Raw genomic sequence first — 14,904 nt, forward strand, 5'->3', positions numbered from 1 at the left:
GAGCTCGTGTCTCTAGCTGCATATGTAGCAGAAGATGGCCTAATCGGCCATCATTGGGAAGAGAGGCCCCTTGGTCTTGCAAACTTTATATGCCTCAGTACAGGGGAAGGCCAGGGCCAAGAAGTGGGAGTGGGTGGGTAGGGGAGCTGGGCGGGGGGAGGGTAAAGGGAACTTTTGGGATGGCATTTGAAATGTAAATAAAGAAAATATCTAATAAAAAATAAAAAAAAAATAAGAAAAGAAAAGAAGCTCAGCTTGTTTTAGGTAAAGCCATGACTACTGGAGGAGGAACTGGGGAATGTGAGGATACGTGTGTGTGTGTGTGTGTGTGTGTGTGTGTGTGTGGTGTATGTAATTTATCATACACACATATGTATATATGATAAATTACTACTCGATAGAAGTAGTTTTCTTTATCTAGAGCACACATATTTTTGTCTAAGAGAATGAGCTCTTGTTTTGTGACATAGGCATCAAATTAAAGCATCTTTAAATTGGGTAGCAAAAATGTGCTGTTTGTTTAATTGCCATCTCTTCGTAGGAAGATAAAGAATAAATAGTTCACAATGTTATAAGTTAAAACACCACTAGACAGTTTTTAAATGCATGGAAATGAAACATGGTGATTAGGTTTTTATATATTTTGACTTTGATGCCACTATTTGGAAGCAAGACTATTTTCCTTGCCACGTCTCTAGACATCTACCTGACAGACAGCAAACCTTCCACGCTTTCTGGAGAGTTGTGCTGTGGTGACGGGTTCCCAACCTGCCAGTCAATTCGGATGGAGGAATTCGTTGAAAATCATAAAAGGATGATTTCAAGTCATTTGGTTTGCAATTGATGGGTGCTTTATACGAATCATGAAGCTTCCAAGTATATTGCTCTCCAAAACGCATAGAAATATTTATTTTCAGGGTTTTAAAATCACCTTAGCCCAAAATAATGAGTCCTAAAGTCAACTATAAATTTCACTATAGGGCTGAAGGGTACATGTAGGATCCCAGCATCACTACCGCCACTGACTCTGAACATCTTAGAAATCTTTTCTTTATTTCTTAATGGTGAGTGGAGTTTAACAGAACAAAGAAACTAACCAGCAACCCCATCCTCAACTGCTTAAGTCACACCCTCTAGCATAGCGGATCGTTCCAGTCAGTAAACCCAGACTAGCAACACTGAGACCCCAAACAGTCCTTGGAGTTGCAAATGTTCGAAAGAACGTGCCCCTTACTGAAGATCTCTAAGGACCTAAATGTTTACAGTCGGTGTTGAGAGGAGGGGTTGTGTCCCTATTTCAGATGGACACATTCAGTAATGTCTTGAGAGGCCCCTCTTGAATCTGAGGGCTGGAATATTAGCTCAATGGGTAAAGGCACCTGGCCCTTAACCCGATGACCTGAATTTGATCCTTGGGACCCAAACAGTGGCAAGTGAGCAGACTCCCACAAATAATTCTGTGATCTCCATACACACAGCACATATAAACATTATACACACATGCTCTTATGTGCACACATGATTCATGAATGAATGAATGTTTTTTTTAAAATCCTCCTTAAAAAAGGTTTGGTTTAATGAGCTATAACTAACATCTTTTCGCTTGAATTAAGATTTTATATTTAGAGTAAAACTATTTAAAGACTGTTGTCAGTGTTTGAATTGTCTGAATCGTGACTGGCCAGTATTTCATAGACTGAATACGCAACTAAGCTCAGATACCTGTGAGGTTGCCCGATGCTCTGCCTCGGTGTGCTCTCCAAATTTGGTGACAAGTCTGGTGATCCATAAAATCACTTCAGAGCCCCATTGCTCAATATTGGACATCCACAGTAGATTGGACTTGGAACCAGAATTTTAACAACTAATACTCTCCTATTATCTACAGGGCAACTCATTGACGTTAGTAAGTGGAAACAATCCATTATCCTGCTTTGTTAGCCAGAGATCAAAACTGGGGGTGGGAGTGGGGGTGACAGACAGTGGGGTCAAGTCTCACCCAAGTCAAAATGAGGCTCCCTACCAATGATTGGTCTCTTTCTAGGAGCAGAGCACAGCTGTTACTTAAATCTGAATATTGAAGGTTGATTGTGTATGACTAGGTGGGCCATACAATTAGCCCTGCTTTATTTTAGTTTGAAATAAGATCTCTCCAAGTTGCTTATGATGACTCTGTAGTCCAGGCCTTGAACCTGTAAACTGCCAGCCTCCCCAGGGACTGGGATTAGAGTTCCACACCCTGTGTGCTGCCAAGCTGAATTATGGGAAGAGTTCTTGGCCTTTTTCCTAGGAGACTTCTTCCTAGGGACAAAGGTAGGACCTAGGGAGAGGTGCCTCAGACCTAATTAGGGAGCTATTCCAACTTTGCTTTCAGACTGGTTAAATAGAATGTGCTGAGAGTAACCAGACAAATGAGTGATTCACCTTCCAGACCACTATGCATTCTAGGCAGAAATATGCTGTGAGCCAGAGAAAAAAGGCAGGCTCCCCCCGTTCATAAACTACTATTGTGATTTGTTCACTGGGAGAAGCATGGTGCTTGACATGCAACAGTGAACAGAAACAGACCTTGATGAACAAAGATATAGTAAAAGCAAAAAAAAAAAAAAATCCCTAAGAAAGAAAATGCAATGCACATAGCACATTTAAAGGCTATGTTTTGGGAATGAAGATACAGCTTTACAGTTAAGAGCATATGCTGCCCTTGTAGAGAACATGAGTTTAATTCTAGCATCTATGTTAAGTGACTCACAACCACCTGTAACTCCAGCTCCAGAGGGGTCTCATTCTCTCTTCTACACACACACACACACACACACACACACAAGCAGCACACATAATTAAAAATAAAACAGTATTTAAAAGTGCTGGGTGTCATAATTAAATGGCTTTTATCTTTTATAATGGTGATTCAATATATATGAATCTACTGTTACAACATAGTAACGGGGGCTGGGGGGACACAATAATCATGCACAGAAAAAAAAAACCTAACAAAATTAACACTCTTGTGATTTTTAAAAAGGGGAGAAAAAAAACCCCAAATGATTAACAAGCTAGTTGTGGGGAAAGACTGAAGGAGCTGAAGGGGTTTGCAATCCCATAGGAAGAATAACAATATCAACCAACCAGACCCCTCAGAGTTCCCAGGGACTAAACTACCAACCAAAGAGTATACCTGAGTCGGTCTATGGCTTCCACTACATATTTAGCAGAGAACTGCCTTATCTGGCATCAATGGGAGGAGAGGTGCTTGGGCCTGTGGAGGCTCAATGCCCCAGAGAAGGGGGATGCTAGAGGGGTGAGGCTGGAGAGGGTGGTGTGGTAGGGGAGCACCCTCTTAGAGGCAAGGGGGATGGGGAGGTAGAGGGGTGTTGTGGAGGGAAGATCAGACAGGGGACATTTGAAGTATAAATAAATAAAATAATTTTTTTAAAAAAGAAAGAAAAATGAAAGAAAAAAAAACATTCCAGAGCTAATGGTATATAATGTTAATAAATGTAATTATTTTCTTTTAAATAAGAAGAGGGTGCCTTCTCTTCTCATTCCCACACAATACAGAGTGACAGAGTGACTGAGATAGAACAAGAAAGGCACTACAGATATATCTAGTCAGACGCTCTGCAGACAGGCCGTGACAGCTGCTGACTCTCTGCTCGCCATGCTGAGCTCAGTGTCCACTGTTCCCTCTAATCTGCTCTGCTGCTTTACAAAGTGTGTGCCCTTCTTTGAAGAGTTTTAATGACAGAATCCTGTGGGTTTTGGTTGCAGTGAGTGACAGAGCATAGGTGGGAGCACAAGCTTGCTGACTTCAAAGCTTGGATAATCGACACAATGTTGCTTCTGTTAACATGTTTCACTGTTTTACTGGGTTTTTAATGTGTGTTTCTTATGATCTCTTGTTTTCCCTTTGAAAATGATTTTTAGTTGGATTAAAAAATATGTAAAATCCAAGATCTTTGGGAAGATGGCTCTGTATGCAAGAGTGAAGACCAGAGTTCAGATCTGCAGACAGGCTAAATGCCATAGCATGTGCGTGTGTAATCCCAGCATTCCAGTGGGGAGTGGAAAGGCAGGGACAGAGAATCCCGGAAGCTCATTGAGCACCTGGTCTCGTGTTTGACGTGAAAAACACAACAAAGAGATCTTGCTCCCAGTAAAGTAGATGGTGAAGAACACCTCAGGTTATTCTCACAAATCCACATGTGTGCCCTGAGTGCTGTGTGCTCACAAGCATTCATGTATAGAGAACAACACACATACATATGATGAACACACAGACACACACACATACATACACATATACACACATATACACACACATACACATGCATATACATACACACACAAATTCACACATACACATACACACCCATCCATATACATGCACACACATACACACATACACATGCACACACATGCATATACATACATACACACATACACATACACACATATACATACATATGCACACACATGTACACACGTGCACACATATACACATGCACAGACATATTCACGCATATACATACACACATACACACACATACACACGCACATATGCAAATACACACACATGCACACACACATATGAACACACACATACACACATGTATGCACACATGCACATACACACATACACATACACACACATGCACACACATACACACACATACACACATGTATGCACACATGCACATACACACACATACACACATATACATACACACATACCCACACATACACACATGCGCACACACACATGCACATACACACATACATACATACACACATACACACATACATACACACACACACACATGTACATACCATACCACACCACACCACACTATACATACCTACACACCACAGATCAGGAAAGTCATGGCATTTCTCTATTTCTGTTTTAATGCCCTCATTATCAACAATGAAATGGAAATAAAGGAATGATTTACCCAAGGTCACCAAATTAAGGGTCTTGTGCCAATGAATACCCTCAACTACTAAATCCTGCCTAATAGTCATTGTCTCCCTATATCCCTTATTTAAAATAATCACGAAGTCCTCAGTAAACTAATGTACTGTTGACTGGATATACTGATGTAACCGCTTTTACAAACTGGGAGTAATAACCAAAAGCATTCTGTGTAGCTTTAACTTGATGTAATTGTATGTCATTTCCTCTCAATTATAGGGATTAAGGCAGAAAATAAGATGTGCAGTATATAGTTTAATATGTCAACAGATTCAGTGTGTTAATAGAAGCTTGCCTTAAGATCATACATGAAAATCCAACTGATAGCTTTTTTGTTTGGATTATTTGCATGGTTTTCAAGGATATATTTTCTGTAGAAATATGTATCTGTAAGACTGAAAATAAAGATTATAGGTAATTGGCAGTAACAATCACAACAGAATCATTGCATTTTGCTAATGTATATTGAAAGTGAGGGGGGGAATCAAACACTACAGCTGAGTACTGACAGGCTCTGATCATTGGCAAATGGTGTGTTCACGTTTCATGCAAAAAAATCTTGGCTAGAGAACCACCCAGCATTGTCTGTTTTTGCAAGAAGAAATTCTTTTTATTGTGAAGTTCTGAGATTCTGGGTAGCTATATTTCCTTATCTAAGGTTGCCATCATAAGGAACTTCATCTCAACACACTCCTTTTGTGCAAGAAATCTAGCCAACTATTAGATAAAGATGAGAGATACAACAACAACCCTATTGTAACTGGTGATGTTATTTTTCTTGTGGGTAACAGTTGACAGTGATGAGCCCACTTTCCGTGTAGATCACCTCAATGGCGATTGAAGCCAAATCTCTCACTGGGACTGGTTGAGGTTATGTCTAAAGCATGACTCTAATAACCCCTGTAAACTGGTCATTAGATTAGAGTTACACACATCACTATGAACTCAGATTGTGTTTAATATGTAGCCACATATACAAATACAGAAGTAATTTTAGATATGCCTGCATATATAGGATTTAGAATATAGTCATACACTATGTAGTGTCATTTAAGCCAATGTCAGTCCATATAAGAAGGTTCCCCTTAAACTAATAGATGTAAAAACTCCCATGACCTAATATTTTTAATGTATCTATACATTTTTCAACATTTTAGATGAGTGAATTATAAAAGCTTGCAGTATTTTGTACAATAATATATTGTTTGAGTTGTGGCCGAGGAGCAGTAGACTACCTAGTAGGCAATACTATTGACATTTGAGTACATCTGTTATCAAACCAAAGATAAACCACTAACAGTACGTTTCTTAAAATGTTGTTCTCTTGCTAAACAAAGATGAATATGTATGTAATGAATATGTGTGTGTGTGAAATATATATGGATATATGTGTAGATACATATCCTTGCTCTGCTTTCCAGCATGGTTTAAAGAGAATAGCACTTTATAGGAATGAGAGCCAACATCGGGCTGTAGAAATTAGTGTCTGATATTATTCTACGTTGAAGTGACCAGAGACTCTGGGAGGAAATGGCTGAGTCTGGGTCTGAGTCTGAGAAAACATAGAATGATCATGGGGCATCTTATCCTAGAAGGTAAGGGATCATAGATAAACAAAAGCAGAAAAGAAGGGGCTTTCTATCCCCTTCTCTAACACTCTGAAGGATCTCTGAATTATTCAGTACATATCCACTGTTCACAGTGTGGTACATTGTTGTTGACTCTGTATCACCCTCCAGTGACTGCACAACTTCTATGTGGCTTGTTAAAAACTGCTCTTGTTCTCATTTTAGTTTAATTATTTCTCAAGGAGGCATGCTTATATGCACACATTATACGCTTAGAGATCACCATAGTAAGGTCTTTATCTACTCAGTTGTGCATGTCTCCTCTCTTTCCAAAGTGTCCTCTGGTGGTTGGAGGGATGTCCCAGCAAGTTATATGGCAACTTGACACAGGCTAGAGTTTAAGGGAGGAACCTCAATTGAGAAAGTGCATTGTTAGATCAGGCTGTAGTCAGGCTTGTAGAACAGTTGCTTAATGAGTGATTGATGTGGGAAGGCCTAGCCTGTTGTGGGTGGTGCCGTACCTGTGCTGGTGGCCCTGGGTTCTATAAGAAAGCAAGCTGATCAAGCCAGGGGAAGCAAGCCAGTAAGCAGCAGCCATCCATGGCCTCTGCATCAGCTCCTGCCTCCAGGTTCCTTCCCCGTTTGAGTTCCTGTCTTGATTTCCTTCAATGATGGTCTACATTGTGGAAATGTAAGGCAAAAGAACCCTTTCCTCCCCAAGCTGCTTTTGGGATGGTGTGTTATCGCAGCAATAGAAGCCCCGACTAAGAGAAATACGACTCTTCCTGGTTGACCTCCTTATTTTTCTGTGCTTCCTGAAGTAGCTGTGGTTATAGAGCTACCATAGCTAAGCCAACTGAACAAGGAGTCCTGATGGGCCTAGATGCTCAAACATATACACTTACATACCTCTATAATCACAGCTACTTCAGGAACCATGGCTGTAGGATTCCTTCCCTGGGAACTTAGTAAGGTCCTATCCCAACATAGAAAGTAAGTAGACAGATGTGGGTATGGCCAAATGGTAGAGCCCCTACTTGGTTTGGGTATGGCAATGGCTTCATCCTCCTACCATATAAAGGGCCACTTTGAAATATTTGCTGCAGTGTCTCAAGCTTATATTTTTATGTATTTCTGTTAACTGACAAACTGCTTAAGATCCACAAAGTAGATACTCCTTAAACCACACCCATGTTCCATCTGTGCCAGCTCGTTTGGTTGGTGGTCCTTCTCTGCACGTCTCTCTGTGCCTGGTGTAGGACAAAGAAGAGACAGGAACAGTGATTTTTTTAAAGTATTTTATTAAATAATGTCTTGATCTAAATAATAAAGCTTGTTTTGGCAGTGCATCAGGAGTGGAAAGCACAGGAAAGAGAATTGAGAAGCTACAAGGAGCTTGTTGTGTGTTGTAGGTCCTTTCCCCCTTGTCTGCAAGCAAGCCTGGATGCTGAACACTCCTTTGGTAACCAAACTACCTGAGACGCAAAGAGAGATGCAATGGTACACCATCCTGTGTTGCAGTATTGCATGATAAGTGGAGGATTTTCAAAAATAATCATGGCTTTGCTCCTGTCTTCCTGAGTGCTCCTCTTGATGTCCCCAAAGCTGTATTTTGAAATCTTAAAACAAAGTAACTACCTGCAACGGGGGCTTCTATGCAGCATCCATTCTTTCCCGCTTTCATGGAACTGGGACGAGGGGCTTGTTCCTCCTCTGTAGAGATGTTCTATGCCCTGATACATTGGGATCAGGGATTTGTTCTTCCTCTGTAGAGATGCCTCTGCCCACGAGCAGCCCTGGTCCCCTTGGATGAGAGACTCGGTCCTTTTTAGGGATGCTCTATGCACATGAGCAGCCCTGGTCCACTTGGATGAGAGACTCAGTCCTTTTTAGGGATGCCCTCTGCCCACGAGCAGCCCTGGTCCACTTGGATGAGAGACTCAGTCCTTTTTAGGGATGCTCTATGCACATGAGCAGCCCTGGTACAAAAGAAACACTAAGTGCTACATTTTCCTCATCTTTTCATGGCCTCCGTGTTGTGGTAATTTGGGACAACAAATTATGTTGCAGAAAAAAAAAAAGCACTCATTTTATCCAATCTAGAGGAAACATACCAGTAACAGACCTCGAAACCGCAGCTGGATGGGATTCTCTTGCAGTATACCACATAATAACATAGTACTTAGTGAAGTGAACTTTAATGTCACAGAGAGAAAATGATAGGCCAAAAAACTGCCTCGAAACTACATTAAGATGTAGTTGGCACGCTCTTGAATTGCTCCAGTTGCATTACAAAAATAGTGTGTCTAGAATGAAAGAGAGGGAGGGAGGGAGGGAGGGAGGGAGGGAGAGAGAGAGAGAGAGAGAGAGAGAGAGAATATGAATATGTTGGCAAGGTTGAGATTCTCAAGAACAATTTAATTTGTTTTCCTTATTAAAAATGAACTGATTTTTCATTTTAGCATAAAATACATATATTATCATTATATAGCTGCCTAAAGAATTGTAATTTTATACTTAAATTATATGGAGATACTCATTACTCATTTTTATTAAAGGAATTTGAATATATAAATATTTTTTATCATTGACCGTACCATGGCATGCTCTGTGCAATTAAAGGTAGCATAAAATGTAAGTCTTTCCGTGAACTGGAGATAAGATCTTTGTTCACAGTCTATCCATGCTAGCCTGTCAAATATTAGAGGGAGCCAGTCTTTAACTGATACTGGCCATGGAAGGCGCTAATGTAATACCCGAGAATGTCTCCTGGACACTTCATGTATATGATCACACTTTTTAAAAACCTTACAAGGTAGATAATATTGCTTTATTTTTTTATCTGTTCAGTTTAAATAGTATAATAATATGCTTTACCATTACACAGTATTCTAAATATGTAATAAAAGAAAAAGTAGAAAAAATGTCTCCATGAAGAAAGTGTATTTTTCTCCATTACAGGACCCACACCATAGGTAACCCAGGACAGGGAAAATGGCTGCCAAGATTGGGTCAAAAATGCTTTTATTGTGTGCCTGTTTCTGCCCAGGCATCAAGGATGTCTTGTCTACGTATGTGGCTTCAGTCTTAAAAGGCTCACTCTGGATAATGATGAGACGGGCACATGGAAATCAACACCACTGAAAGTGTCCTTTAAAGCACATGAAGATACAATTGATTATAGTGATGTGCCCTGTAATGACAGAGACACTGTTTGAGAAATACATATTTAGCTTCATCAATAAATACAGTGTCCTTTCACCACCATGTAGACATTACAGTGTCATTAGATAAATGAGGAGAGGGCTGTGATGTCACTAGGTCATATGCTGTGAAAACGTCCTCTGGAATGTAGTACATAATTGACTTAAACGTTATTAGGGAACACACAGGTATGTTTCTTTTTAAAAGCATAATACTGGTAAACAGAGCCTCTGGTCTCAGTATCATTGATTCTACTGATTCCTTCTCCTTATCTGTCTGTCTGTCTGTCTGTCTGTCTCTGTCTCTCTGTCTCTCTGTCTCTGTCTCTCTCTTTCTATCTATATCTACCTATGTTTCTATGTATTGATCTGTACACACACACACACACATCTATTTTTATATTATAATATTTAAGTTACATTGGCTTACATGTCGTCTTGCGTGTATGTGTTCCTCCCAACACATATGTTGACCCTAACATGAAGTTCTTCAGAATGTGATTCATTTGGAATAGGGATGTTCAGGAGTCAATCAAGTTAAAATGATGTCACTACAGGGGTCCATTGTCTAGTGTGGCCAGTAGCCTTACAAGAACAGGAAATTACAAAGCAAGCCTCAGGTAGAGAGTAAGAAATGAAACAGCTCCCTGGAGCCTAGGGGAGGTCCCAGAAGAAACTAAGTCTGCCAGCACCTTAACTCTGGACTTGGAGCCTTCAGAGCTCCTGTGTGAGCTATTCAGTGTTTAGCCTTGTGCTACAGCAGCTGTAGCGCAGTAGCAGTTATGTGTAACAGAAACACAGTAGAAGCCCAACCAATTAGCCAAACCCCCAAGTTAATTATTATTATTTTTCTTTCTTCTCAATAAGAAGTCAAATAATACAAAACCAACTTTATGGTATTGATTTTTACCAAGGCAATTTCCAGGACCAGGGTGCTTTTGGCTCATTTCACGTTATGTTCAACCTCGCGCCAACGCGACTCAGTATTTGCATCACAACTCACAGCATAGCCTGGCTTGCAGAAATACGACCCTGGGGTACTTTATCATTTGAAGTCATGAAAGAAAAGATTCAATCTTGCTGAGTCCATTACAATTATGAAAGCAGGAAAGTAGATATTAGACTTTAGAACCATTTGCAAGTTCAAATAGGATGAGCTTAGCGGCTGGAAACGTAGCATCATCAAACAGCTCTTTGCGTGTAATCACGTATTAAGGCAGGGATGACATTACTGAGAACGTGTCTTGTACTTCTAACTTCAGTGCGTAATCTGTACTTCCATGACACTTCCCTACAAAGAAAGGGCTTCTGTGAGCATTGTTCCCCAGCTGTACCTGTGGGCCCAGCATCTTTGATTTCCAACACCAGGGTTTCCCCTCTCAGTGTCCTCCCTACCCTACACTTGAACTATTTAAAAGTGAATCTCCTCAGAGGAGGCCGGTATGCTTGGACAGGTGTCTGTTCCCAGGCCCTGCAGAGTTCCTGCTGTAGAGCTGACCAATTAATGTTCATGGAGTAGTTTATGTGCCCCAGAGCATTTTAAAGTTAAATATGCAAGAGCCAAAACCTTCATTGGACAAATAGGATTGGGTAGAGGTATAGGGGACAGGCAGTAATGCTGTTGTTATCAGGTGGAGGCTGCTACATCATCATGCACATCCATGCTTATTATGAGAGATACGGAAAGCATTGGGTAGCTAAATAGAAGCCTGATGCAATGTCATTTACATATTTAAAGGCTGCTCTGAATGCTGAGGAAAAGCAAGGACACCAGTTAAGATACTGTGGCCAGCCTCTGGAGAGGTCATGGTGACTAGGATTACAGAGGGAGGAGCCAGAATGAAAACACTGGAAAGAAAACTGTCCAGTTTGCTCACATTTCTCAGATAAGGGGCTTATTTATTTATTTGACAAATAATTATCCCCTGGTGTATGTCAGCCAGTGTTTTAGGCTCAAATAGCTGTGCTGTCAGGATCTGCCTTTCCGTTCTGTGGTTGTTATGCAGACATAAATGGAGGGATACCAGTCAGATTTCAGTCTTGTGGTAGTCCATGCCTTAAAGGAAGGAATGGCATCAAATTAGGGCCAATCCAAGCTAGATGGTCAGGCAAATATCCATAGATAGCTAAGCAGAGGACCAGGCAGATGAAGGTCTAGAGAAAAGCAGACCCTGTAGAGAGACCTTAGTAGGGCCACATGTAGAGCATCTTGATGGGTTCTTCGAATAGAAGCAGGGCCAGCGCATGTCTTAGTTAGGGTTGCTATTGCTGTGATGGAACGTCATGAACAGAAACAACTTGGAGACAAAGGGGCTTATTTGGCTTGTGATTCCACTTCATTCAAAAGAAGTCAGGGTAGGAATTGAAACAGCGGGAACCCGGAGGCAGGAGCTGATGCAGAGGCCATGGACGAGTTCTGCCATTTGGTTTGCCTCTCATGACTTGCTCAACCTGCTTTCTTTTACCACAGAGGACCATCAGCCCAGGAATAGTACCATAAACGATGGGCTGGACCTTCTCATATCATTCACTGATGAAGAAAATATCCTACGGGCTTGAGTATAGCCAAATTTTATGGTGACATTTTCTCAATGGAGGCTCCTTCCTCTCTGAGAACTCTAGCTTGTGTCACGTTGACATCAAACTCACTAGCTTCTGCATAGTGTGGCGTATCAGTTGTGAAAAAGAGGAAAGTCATTTGGATAACATTGTTCTAAGAAGAAAGGGAGGATGAGGTATGGTGTGCAGCCTAGGGGCCACCCATAGAATGTGGCAGAAGGCTGTCGAAAAACATTGGCCAGCTTGTGAAAGTAATTGCTGTAGTTGCTACATGGAAGACTGACTATTGGTAGAACATGACCTCAGCAGACATGTTTGCTTGGGCCAAGTTGTAGCAGTGGAGGTTAGGAGTGTATAGATTCAGAGTCTATATAACAGAAAAAAATTAGACATTATGAAGGTTTTAATGAGAATGGCCCCTCCTCATAGGTAACTGTAGTCATATCTTAAATTATGTGCTTTCTTTTATAAGCTGCCTTAGTAATGGTGCCCCATTACAGCGATAAAATAGTAAATACAAATGATGTGAAGATTAGCAGAAAGAGACTACTTAAACCTGACTTGAATCTTAACTTCTAAATCCTTTCTGGCATTATTTAGTACTGGGAAGACTGTGAGAAAGCAGGGTTAGAGAAGAATCTGGACAGGTGCCTACTGTGCACCCAAGGAAGCCTATCAGACAGGTATACTGTCACAGAGAGAACAGAAACACTAAAGCAACTGTAGTGGTTTGAATATGCTTGGCCCATGGAAGTGACACTCTTAGGAGCTTTGGCCTTGTTGGAATAGGTGTGGCTTTGTTGGAGGAAGTGTGTCACAGTGGGGGTGAACTTTGAAATCCTATGCACAAGCTCCACCCAGTACCAAAAAGAAAAAAAAAATCAATCAATCCTTTCCTAGCTGCAGTTGGATCAAGATGTAGAACTCTCAGCTCCTTCTCCAGCACCATGTCTGCCTGTATATTAATATGCTTCCTATCATGATGATAAAGGACTGAACCTCTGATACTGTAAGCTAGCCCTAACTAAATGTCCCAATATAAATCACCTTGGTCATGGTGTCTCTTCATAGCAATAAAACCCTAAATAAGACAACAACAACAACAACAAAATAATAATAATAATAAAATCTTAAAGACCCCTACTAATATTTTAAACCAAGAGTGAAATACTCTGTTAGTTGTGATGGACTAATTACCATGCAAAACCAACCCCCAAAGTGCTATACTACCACAGAATCCCACTGTCTGATACAGTGTATCTATCTGATCAACTGTATCTACTAGTGTATACCACTGTCTGATACAGTGTATCTATCTGATCAACTGTATCTACTAGTGTATACCACTGGATGATACAGTGTATCTATCTGATCAACTGTATCTACTAGTGTATACCACTGGATGATACAGTGTATCTGCATTGTATCTGACTACAACTACTTAGGTTCCAGAAAGGGGCATGTGTCCAAGGAGCCCAAGTGTGTGTACCAGACACAACTCATATCACACTGCGATTTGTGAGTGGCTCTCTCCTGGATTTTCTTTGCCCATACTGTGTTCGCTTTTCTAGAGTCTATTTCTGGATTCCTTCTAAGCCAGAAAGCCTTTCCCTCATGTTTACCTTCTTGTAAATCTGTCAATGATGTATATACCGAGTTTCCACCAGTTCTGTGTGTTAAGGCATCCCCTGGGAGCCGTGATTAAGCCATAATGTTAACAAGTGTTAGTTTTAACTCTAATGGAATAAAAATTATTGTAGATTGCACGTGTAGGCTTTGGGGAGACATGGTAGCTTTAATTCAAATGTATTTAATAGAGAGCCACAGTCAACAGGAATACAACCAATGGGATTTACTTATACAATAATAGAAGCAAAATAAGCATCTGCTCTATGAACTTCCCCTTTGATCACATCCATGAGCTAACTCAACTCTGCAGTTAAATTCACCATATATATGCTGACAGTATATGTGCCCACATGTTGTCTAAAAGCATACCACTATCTATCTCACTTCAGAGCAGGCTGTGTCCAGTGTGTTTTGACCGAGGCAAAGTGTTTGTACATTGTATCATATCAGTTCTGCCATTGTACTATTATCCTCAGTAAGTTAGTTTCTTCTCCCTGCACTGTGTCACCATGCCTCTTCCTTTAGTTCACTCTTCGTCCAGTTTACTTACCTTACTTGCTGTGGTTTTATTGAACTATATGCATTTTTCCTCACTAATGGCTTTTATGTTCCAGAAACATGAAATGTGAATTCTTAGCCTTCAGCCTGGCTTTCACATGAACTTCAGACACATGGTAGATTTCTAGGTGTGTGCTCTCTAGTTTCCATCGGATTGCCCGTGCCTAGACCAGCAGGCCCTCAATATAAAGGCAAGTGAGTAAGGAGCTGCAGTATTTACTAAGGTATCTACTTGAAAGGCCCAGAGAACCCAAAACTTAAAAGTCCCAAAGAGAGCTCTTTATTTCCTCCCTCCCTTCTTCTCTCCCTCCTCTCTCTCTTCTCTCCTCCCCTTCCCCTCCCTCCCTTCCTCCCTCCTCTCTCTCCACTCCCTCTCCCTCTCCCCCTCCCCCTCTCCGTCCCTCCCCCTCTC

General features: G+C 40.9%; 1 protein-coding gene across 1 annotated transcript in view; it reads left to right on the forward strand.

Annotated features, from left to right (window-relative positions):
* The window catches only part of Tmem117 (transmembrane protein 117), a 437,088-nt gene that overhangs the window by 296,810 nt on the left and 125,374 nt on the right, over window positions 1-14,904 (forward strand). The gene's annotated exons all lie outside the window — the stretch shown is intronic.

The sequence above is a fragment of the Mus pahari genome, chromosome 17 (genome assembly GCF_900095145.1).
Source record: "Mus pahari chromosome 17, PAHARI_EIJ_v1.1, whole genome shotgun sequence".
NCBI lineage: Eukaryota > Metazoa > Chordata > Mammalia > Rodentia > Muridae > Mus > Mus pahari.